An 11,083-nucleotide genomic window follows, 5' to 3' on the forward strand; every position below is an offset into this window, starting at 1 on the left:
TTGCTCAGAAGAAGGAAAACACACTATATATACAAAAGTATGTGGAAACCCCTTCAAATTAGTGGATTTGGCTATTTCAGCCACCCATTTCTGACAGGTGTCTAAAATCCAGCACACAGCATGCAATCTCCGTAGACAAACACTGGCAGTAGAATGGCCTTCATGAGGTGCTCAGCAACTTTCAATGTGGCACCGTCATAGGATGCTACCTTTTCAACAAGTCAGTTCATCAAATTTCTGTCCTGCTAGAGCTGCCCAGGTCAACTGTAAGTGTTGTTATTGTGAAGTGGAAACGTCTAGGAGCAACAACAGTTCAGCCGCGAAGTGGTAGGCCACACAAGCTCACAGAATTGGACCGCTGAGTGCTGAAGCGTGTAGCGCGTAAAAATCGTCTGTCCTTGGTTGCAGCACTGGGGCGGCAGGTAGCCTTGCGGGTAGGAGTGTTGGGCCAGTAAACAAAAGGTTGTTGAATCGAATCCCTGAGCTGACAATGTAAAAATGTGTCGTTCTGCCCCTGAGCAAGGAAGTTAACCAACTGTTCCCCTGGCGCCGATGACGTGTATGCCGATTAAGGCAGCCCCCGCACCTCTCTGATTCAGAGGGGTTAAATGCGGAAAACACATTTCAGTTGAATACAGTCAGTTGTACAACTGACTAGGTATCCCCCTTTCCCTTTCCCTCACTACTGAGTTCCAAACTGCTTCTGGAAGCAACTTCAGCACAATAATTGTTTGTTGGGAGCTTCATGAAATGGAGCCTAAGCCTAAGATCACCATGCGCCAAGCATCGCCTGGAGTGGTGTAAAGTTCGCCGCCATTGGAAACTAGCAGTGGAAACACATTCTCTGGAGTGATGAATCACGCTTCATCATCTGGCAGTATGACGGACGAATCTGGGTTTGGTGGAAGCCAGGAGAACGCTACCTGCCCCAACGCATAGTGCCAACTGTAAAGTTTGGTGGAGGAGGAAAAATGGTCTGGGGCTGTTTTTTATGGTTTGGGCTAGGCCCCTTAGTTCCAGTGAAGGGAAATCTTAACACTACAGCATACAATGACATTCTAGACGATTATGTGCTTCCAACTTTGTGGCAACAGTCTGGGGAAGGCCCTTTCCTGTTTCAGCATGACAATACCCCTGTGCACAAAGCGAGATCCTCACAGAAATGGTTTGTTGAGATTGATGCGGAAGAACATGACTGGCCTGCAAAGAGCCCTGACCTCAACCCTATCGAACAGCTTTGGGATGATTTGGAACGGCGACTGCGAGCCAGGCCTAATCGCCCAACGTCATTGCCCGACCTCACTAATGCTCTTGTGGCTCAATGGAAGCAAGTTGCCGTAGCAATGTTCCAACATCTAGGGGAAAGCCTTCCCAGAAGAGTGGAGGCTGTTGCAGCAGCAAAGGGGGACTAACTCCATATTAACGCCCATGATTTTGGAATGAGATGTTCGAAGAGCAGGTGTCCACATACTTTTGATCATGTAGTGTATCTCCAATGTCAATGCTCCAGGCTTTTGACCTCCGCACTTCAGTCAACACAGAAAAATACCTGCAACAGAACCATTTTCTCTAACCTCCTCTAACATTTACTTAGCTGTTTAACTCCTGAGCCATGCTCAGTTGAAGGTCAAAGGTCAGTAGCGTGGAAGGATGGCTTGCTCCACCACGGACCTTGGCTATCCCAAGATGCCCTGGGGCCTCAGGTCACGCATGCTAAACCCCTGAGAAACTAGGCTGGAATGTTAATTGACCCAGAATCACAGCACACACACACACTGGAGCGGCTACACACACACACACACACACACTGGGAGCGTAACACGCCACACCACACACACACACACACACACACTGGAGCGGTACACACACACACACACACACACCACACACACACACCACACACTGGAGCGGTACACACACACACACTGGAGCGGTACACACAACACAAACACTGGAGCGGTACACACACACACACACACACACACACACACACACACACACACACACACACACACACACACACACACACACACACCACACACACACACACACACACACACACACACACACACCACACACACACACACACCACTGGACGGTACACACACACACACACACACACATGCCACTTTAAAAGGGCCTCAAGGCTACTGTCGAGGATGCAAATGACCCTCTAGATACTGCTAGTGGAGCCAGGAGAGGGTTAGATTAACCCTGTTTGGTGTACTGAAGGGATGAACTCTTACGGGATAGTTTATTCCCCTGTGTTCCATTTCCACACAAACATTCTAATCACTCTCCGTTGTGATGCACGAGAGTGGCTTTCATTTGTTCTGGTAGGTCATTTTTTTTATTTTTGTTTTAACCTTTATTTAACTAGGCAAGTCAGTTAAGAACAAATTATTATTTACAATGATGGCCTACACGTGTTTATTCCTGGATGTTTTCACTATAATAAGCTTTTTACTGTTTCAAACTACTTTTCTGTCCACCACAGCTCAGTGAAGCGGAACCAGTGATATCTCAGGAAAATAAAATGTCTGGGAAACTCAGTAACTACAGCAGTAGGTTATGTGTGTGCACGTGTGCATGTGTGCTTGTATGCTAGCATGCGTCCGTGCGTGGGTGTGAAAGATGGTATGCTACTCTTCTCCTCCCTCAGGTCTGTTCCTTGGCCCTTTGAGAAAAGGATGAGTAAAGTTTTGTTTACTCATTACCATTAACAATAGAACTCACACTTCCTCTGATGGGGAATAATCGGACACAGTGAATTGAACTTCCTCTGACTCATACTATTCAAATCCCCAAACGTTAGAGGGGGATAGAGTACAAATAGAGAGGCCAGGGCGATGCTGGTTGTTGGGTACCAGGAGGATTTGCCTTCTTCTGAGGAATAACTAACTCTCATCCCAGAATGTAAAACAGAAACCAAAATAACAAATTCTGGTCCCAGAATGTATGATACAACCCAATTGTGAACTGAATAGAACAGAGAAAGGTGATGGTTATATGGGGGACAGACCGTCAGAGAAGGGGAGGGGCTATGTTGACAGAGAGAAAACGACTGAACAGTCATCCTGTTCTGTCTTAATCATCCCAACCACAACATTCCATCTCAAAAGCACAGACAGACACAGGGAGAGTCATGCTACTGAATTGCAACCCATCTTCACTCCTCCTCTTCCATTCAAATGTGACCGACTGGGGTTTTAAAGCTACTGCAGCCTCTCTTGAACCCTCTTCTATCCTAACGCTACCTCTCCATCCACCCCCTCCATTCTAACCTCCCCCTCCGCCTCCCCCTTCCACCTCCACCCGTCCCCCGTCTCTGGAGTAACCTCAGCTACATGTTTAGAAAACAGGGCCTGGGGGCTCAATGGGGATGTCCAGTCTACAGTCAGGCACCCAAACTAACTCAACCAGGTGTGGCTATGGTCTGCTGATTAATCCCTATAGAACAGACACAACAGACTGACAGGCTGTATAAGGCTGTATACAGTATAATCAAGGCCCCGGCTTCTTCAGCTCCTGGTAGAGTCATTCATAAAACTGTGGGATCTGTAGGGTGTGAGGAAGGAGATAAAGGATTTGTTGAAATATATCCTCTCCTTTGCCTTGAGTAGCAGACAAGACAGGAATGCCTTCTATCTTCTCTGATTCTACTACTACTTGGTGGAGGCCAGAGGTACCTCACCCAAGTGTATCCGCTCCACACGACACCCGCTGAGGCACACTGTCATCTGCTCGTTAGTCCCCCGCTGGGTGTCCTCTGGGTGTCCAGACCTCCCTACTTCTCTCCAACACAGGGGGGTCTGAGATGAAGGATTTCAGCCCTACACAGGGTGGTAAGTCTGGAGGATACCATGTACCACATGTACCATGACCCCCCTCTTTAGAAGCAGCCTGCGTAGTGAAGGTAAATAGACCCCCAGCCTTACCCCACCAGTTACCCCAGTCAAAGAAAAGGGAGATAAGGAGCCTGGTTCCATTTAGAGCCTGGACCCCCTTACATGTGTACTCAGAGAGAGAAGAAGTTCAAAGGTTGGGGGTGTGCGGGAGGTTGTGAATAATGTGATATTAAAGGGAGGTGGTGTGAGAGAGGTTGTGAATACTGTGATATTAAAGGGTGAGGATGTGAATACTGTGTTATTAAAGGTTGGGGGTGTGAGAGAGGATGTGAATACTGTGATATTAAAGGGAGGTGGTGTGAGAGAGGTTGTGAATACTGTAATATTAAAGGGTGGGGGTGTGAGAGAGGTTGTGAATACTGTGATATTAAAGGGTGGGGGTGTGAGAGAGGTTGTGAATACTGTGATATTAAAGAAGGGGGTGTGAGGGAGGTTGGAATACTGTAATACTAATGGGAGGGGTGTGAGGGAGGTTTTGAATACTATGATATTAAAAGGAGGGGGTGTGTGGTTGTGAATATTGTGCTATTAAAGGGAGGGGGTTAGAGATCGATTGTGAATACTGTGATATTAAAATGTAGGGGGTATGAGAGAGGTTTTGAATATTATGATATAAAAGGGAGGGGTTGTTGTTGTGAAGACTGTGATATTAAAGGGATGGGGGTTAAGGAGGTTGTGATATAAAAGGGCCTCATTCTTACTCACGCATAATGCTTATCGTTTATAAACAGTGTCCCGTGGTTAAAATATGGTATGGACGGGCCTTGTTGTTCAGAAAGGTCTGGATATAGGTGAACACAGTACAGTATAGTGGTTTAGGCTTGTAGCAGTTGAATAACTAATCACTGAAGATTTGCTGTGTTTTCTTTGCCCGAAGAAAAACTTACTTGAGGGTCAAAACTTTGAGTCCATTTTAGACAAAGAAAGCACTTTGGGAATTTTCCAGTGTATGGTTTTTGAAAATACCTGCGGACTGAAATGAACTTGTCCAGTGCTCAGACAGTGTGGTTCTGTTCAGTTCTGTAGGTGTTGAATAATACATTAACATACTGTGTGTCTCTGAGCCCTGATAGGAGCAGAGAGGGAGTAGTGAGCAGAGCATTAACATTTGAAAAGCTTTCTCTCTCATTCTCTTTCTTTCTCTGTGGGTCTGATAGATGACCCCTGGCCTGTGTGTGTCAGCATCATTAATATGAATAATGAGAGAGACAGTAGGAGAGAGAGACAGAGAGAATGAGGGGGGAGAGAGAGAGATGGAGAAGGTGAATGAGAGGGTGACAGAGAGAGAAATGTATGTATGGTCTGTGGGCGACTGATCTAGGTCAGGTCAGACCAGTAAACATCTAGAGGACAATGTGATGCTTTTTTTATTTTTTATATCATCATTCGCTATGTTGTCATTTCCCGATGTTAATCATTTAGTCTTCTATTGTTACTAGGAGTCACTGGCACTTACTTGCTTACAATGTGTGATGAGTTGTGTTGTTGCAGAAAATAAATAAGCCTATATACAGTATTGTACATTTTGGCTACGCTATGAATTATGAAAGCCAATTTTTTTAGGAGATTTGGGGGGGTGCCCAAAGCGCTGTGCACGGCGCGGCTATTCATGCACCTTGGTTGGAATGCGAGTTAGCTAGTCGGGACAGTGTTCTTTTTATCAAAGCAAGGTGGTAGAGATACATTGTGTTGTGTGTTGTGTGTAGGCTGAATCAAAGCTGCAAAAGGTGTTATGTCCGCTCATTGGGGTGGTCTTCTGACGCTTTAACAGCTTGTTACAGTTAGCCTACGCTGCAACTATGGCATCCAGTCTGTCATATGGGAGATTATCCCTCTTCCCCCATTCTGACTATAAAAGGTGCCAGACCTGATCCAGACCCAGATGCTTAGCCAGGGGTATCAGATGATATGTTTGAAATGGCACCCTATTCCCCATATAGTGCACTACTTTTGACCAGAGCCGTGTTTGACCTAGTCAGAAATTGTGCACTATATAGGGAATAGGACGCAGTTTCACCCTAGAGGTCTGCTAATCCAGGGGTGTCAGATAATATCGAGGTCACATCTGTGTCTGAGTGGAGTTCACCCCTGATCTGCTTCTGTAACGGTCGTTTTCCTCCTCTTCTGAGGAGGAGCAAGGATCGGACCAAAATGCAGCYTATTGTGAAGACATAATCTCGTTTATTTAAACGAAGACGAAAAACACTTGAACAAACTACAAAATAACAAACGACGTGAACAGACCTGAACTTGAGAACAAAACACCTGAACGCACGAACAGGAAGGAACACACGAACGAACGAACGAAACGAAACAGTCCCGTGTGGTACAAACACTGACACAGGAACAATCACCCACAAACAAACAGTGAGAACAGCCTACCTTAATATGGTTCTCAATCAGAGGAAACGTAAAACACCTGCCCCTGATTGAGAACCATATCAGGCTAATTGAAAATGAACCCAACATAGAAACACATAACATAGAATGCCCACCCAGCTCACGTCCTGACCAACTAAACAAAGACAAAACAAAGGAAATAAGGTCAGGAACGTGACAGCTTCAGTCCAGGACATACCTTTCATCCATCCCCCCAATCTGGTTTGGGTTTCCTCACTCACAGAAAGGAGAAACTCATATGAAAACAGTTTGTTATACCAAACCAGGTTTCCATCCAACCTGTTCATGTAAGTAAAATACATGTTGGATAAAAAAAAGGTAATGACAGGCATGATGGAAACAGAACATTTGTTGGTAATCGTTCAAAATGTCGACAAAACGAAATACACTAGACAAGGTGGGATCTTTTTGTGTCGGTAAAATTAATGATGAAAGAAAAATTGATATAAATCCATCATATCGAAGTAAACTTGTAGTCACATGGTGACATGTTGTGTGGTTCTCTCAGTACGACTCTGGCAAGAATGAGAGTTTATTAGGCTACAGATTAAATAAATGATGATGAACTTCACAGGGTGGTGGAAGTGGAAGATGATGAGCTTGATGCTCCTTTCCAATAAATATTGAGGGTCTGAAAAATATTCATGGCCTTTTAAAGGAAACTATGTCACAATTTTATGAGAAATAAAATGAATCTTATATATTTTTTTACAACATCATACATTTATAGAGGCCTGTCTTTCTATCTCAATCCTATACACTGTTGTTCTCAATCACTGTTTTATATTTCAGAGGGGTTGTGACAAAATGGGCTTCTCATAAAACCCAGTGAAAATATTTCCTATACAACAGTGTATAGGATTGAGATAGAAAGAAAGACAGGCCTCTAAAAATGTATGATGTTGTAAAAAACCAAGATGAATTTTATTTCTCATAAAATTGTGTCATGGTTTCTTTTAAAAAGCCATAAATATTTTTCATGGTCGTCTGTCAATTTCCCAGAGACAGAAGAGCTAGAGGAGAGGTGTAGCTGTGTTTCTGTCGCCTGTGTTTCTGTCACCTCACCCCGTCTATGACATTCTCGTATCCCATGATAATTGTGTGAATGTGATGTTACACTCGTTGTCTTGTGTCTTGCAGGCTAGGCTCTTGCTGTTAAAGTGTATCCAAGGACTTCTATCTATCATTGCCAAAAGATCATCGTTAAAGGACATTACTAACTCTTCATCACTCCTGTGGGAGACAATTTAACATCAACGCTTTGTCTTATAGCTCCATAGTTCAACATTTGCACTTTTTCTGTAACCTCCTTACATCTTTGATGTCTCTGTCATGTGCCAGGCTGACTGAGTATTGTCTTCAGTGTCGTCTCCCAAAACCCAGAAATCAAATAAAAAGTTTGACAGTAGCCTTAGGAAGAAAGGAATGACTGATGCCTCCTAGCTGTTAGAAACGAATGTATCAGAGCAAGCTGAAGAATGTGGTCACATTATTCTCCAAATGGCATCCCTCGCTTGGACTGCCAGCAGTCATTGGATGCACAACGACAGAGACAGAGGGAGGATGTCAAAAGAAAGAGGGAAAGAGAGGGATAAAGAAAGAAGAGCAAAAGACAGAGACTGGAGAGAGAATGACAAAAAAAGAAAGAAAAAGAGGGATGGGGGGAAAAAGCAGATTGTCCTAGAATTCTTGGTTTGAGAGACAGAGACATCCTTTTGTGTTTATATTAGACAGACTGGACAGACTGGACTGGTTTCCTGAGTGATGTAAGCCCTATACCAGGCAGTATTAGACAGACTGGACTGGTTTCCTGAGTGATGTAAGCCCTATACCACAGTATTTAGACAGACGACTGGTTTCCTGAGTGATGTAAGCCCTTATACCAGAAGCAGTATTAGACAGACTGGACTGGTTTCCTGAAGTGATGTAAGCCCTATACCAGGCAGTATTAGACAGACTGGAACTGGTTTCCTGAGTGATGTAACCCTATACCAGACAGTATTGACAAACTGGACTGGTTCCTGAGTGACTTGTAAGCCTATAACTCAGGCAGTATTAGACAGACTGGACTGGTTTCTGAGTGATGTAAGCCCTATTTACCAGCAGTATTAGACAGACTGGACTGTTTCCTGAGTGATGTAAGCCCTATACCAATCATATTAGACATGACTGGACTGGTTCCTGAGTGATGTAAGCCCTATAACCAGCAGTATTAGACAGACTGGACTGTTTTCCTGAGTGATGTAACCCTATACCAGAGACAGTATTACGAGACAGACTGGACTGGTTCCTGAGTGATGTAACCTATACCAGACAGTATTAGACAGACTGGACTGGTTTCCTGAGTGATGTAGCCCTATACCAGCAGTATTAACAGACTGGACTGGTTTCCTGAGTGATGTAAGCCCTATACCAGCAGTATTAGACAGACTGGACTGGTTCCTGAGTATGTAAGCCCTATACCAGACAGTATTAGACAGACTGGACTGGTTTCTGAGTGATGTAAAGCCCTATACCAGACAGTATTAGACAGACTGGACTCGTTCCGAAGTGATGTAAGCCCTATAACCAACAGTATTAGACAGACTGGACTGGTTTCCTGAGTGATGTAAGCCCTATACCAGACAGTATTAGACAGACTGGACTGGTTTCCTGAGTGATTAAGCCCTATACCAGACAGTATTAGACAGACTGGACTGGTTTCCTGAGTGATGTAAGCCCTATACCACAGCAGTATTAGACAGACTGGACTGTTCCTGAGTGATGTAAGCCCTATACAGAGCAGTATTAGCAGAACTAACTGATAGCTGAAGATATGTATAAAGACCCTGATACCAGACAAGTATAGACAGCATGACTGGTTTCCTGACTGATGTCTAAGCCTATACCAGACAGTATTAGACAGACTGGACTGGTTTCCTGATGGATGTAAGCCTATACCAGGCAGTATTAGACAGACTGGACTGGTTTCTTGAGTGATGTCAGCCTAACCAGGACAGTATTAGACAGACTGGACTGGTTTCCTGAGTGATGTAAGCCCTCTACCAGGCAGTATTAGACAGACTGCTGGTTTCCTGAGTGATGAGCCTATACCAGGCAGTATTAGACAGACTGGACTGGTTCCTGAGTGATGTAACGCCTTACCAGCAGTAATTAGACAGACTGACTGTTTTCCTGAGTGATGTAAGCCCTATACCAGACAGTATTAGACAGACTGGACTGGTTTCCTGAGTGATGTAAGCCCTATACCAGACAGTATTAGTTGCTCCTCTGTTTATTGTTCAGATCAAACACCCCCAATCCCCTCCAACCCAAGTCAACCCTTCAGGGAACAGGGGCCAGTCCCAACGGACACGCACGCAACGGACATACACACACACACACGCACACCCACACACATGCACACCCACACACACCCTACCCAGGGGCCAGCCAACCCCACCTGTCTGCCATGGCTCAGATAGTCTGAAAACGTTATCAAAGACATCAGAAACGTAATTCGGGGAAGAAATATATACCCTGATGAAGACAGCATGGCTGTCGAAACGTTGGATATTACATTTTTGCATCTGAGCTCCTAGAATGTGTCTCCTTTATTTTCAAGAATTATCCCAACATTTGTACACAAAAGCTCCTGTCTGTGTCCCTAGTCGCAGATAACAGATGTCTTTCAGTGATGATTAAGTCCCACTCTGTGTGTGTGTGTGATTGGTCTACATTTACTATCCTTTTGGGTTCCAAAAGTCCTCACAAGGATTGTAAAACAAGGAACATTTGACAAGTGGGGACATTTCGCCGGTCTCCGAAAGGAAACATTATATTTTAGGCTAAAGGGTTAGGTTTAGGGTTAGAGTTACAATTAGGGTTAGGGTTAGAATTAAGGTAAGGGGTTAGGATTAGGGTTAGGGTTAAGAGTTAGGGTTAGGTTTCGTTTTAGGGTTAGGGGTTAGGGTTAAGGTTAAGGTTAGGTTAAGGGTTTGATTTATGGGTTAGGGAAGTACATTTTCTGGGTCCCCACTTTGATAGTAAAACCAATGTGTGTGTGTGTGTGTGTATCCGTGTGTGTGTGTGTGTGTGTGTGTGTGTGTGTGTGTGTGTGTGTGTGTGTGTGTGTGTGTGTGTGTGTGTGTGTGTGTGTGCATACATTTGAGTTCGCTTATGAACATAACCTGTGTGTTTGTAATATAATGTGTTCACAGGTGATTGATTGAGGACATTACTGTTCCTATAACACCCACTGAGGTGTTTTTATATGATTACAACCACCAATAGCAGCCGCTGTGTCTCGCATAATTAAACCCAGCTTTGAGACACTAACACACAGGAGTAGTCTGTGCATGTGCCTGAATGATAATACTTTAGATATCTACTTAAAAGGACAGAAAACAGGACATACATAGGATAGAAAGTTATCCAAAACAATCAAAAAACAAACAGAAAATATCTGTTGTAACTTTGGAAGTCATACAGTAGACTGTATATCAGTCTCGTTAGTAGCAGTGCATGTCAAAAAGGAGACATAACTCCACTTAACCACTCTTAGACTGCTTTAACAATGTTGTGTCTGGAAGAAACAGTGTTTTGAATTTACAGTATTTAGAAAAGATAGATTTTGAGAAAAAAACAGAGGCTTTATTAGAGCCTTTAGAAAACACTGAGGGACATGTTTCCTTTCCTGGGCTTAGTTTGTGTCCTCTCTCCTGTCCCCAGGGTCAAATATGAAAATCCCTTAGTTTGTGTCCTCTCTCCTGTCCCCAGGGTCAAATATGAAAATC

This window comes from Salvelinus sp. IW2-2015, linkage group LG4q.1:29 (genome assembly GCF_002910315.2).
Source record: "Salvelinus sp. IW2-2015 linkage group LG4q.1:29, ASM291031v2, whole genome shotgun sequence".
Lineage (NCBI taxonomy): Eukaryota > Metazoa > Chordata > Actinopteri > Salmoniformes > Salmonidae > Salvelinus > Salvelinus sp. IW2-2015.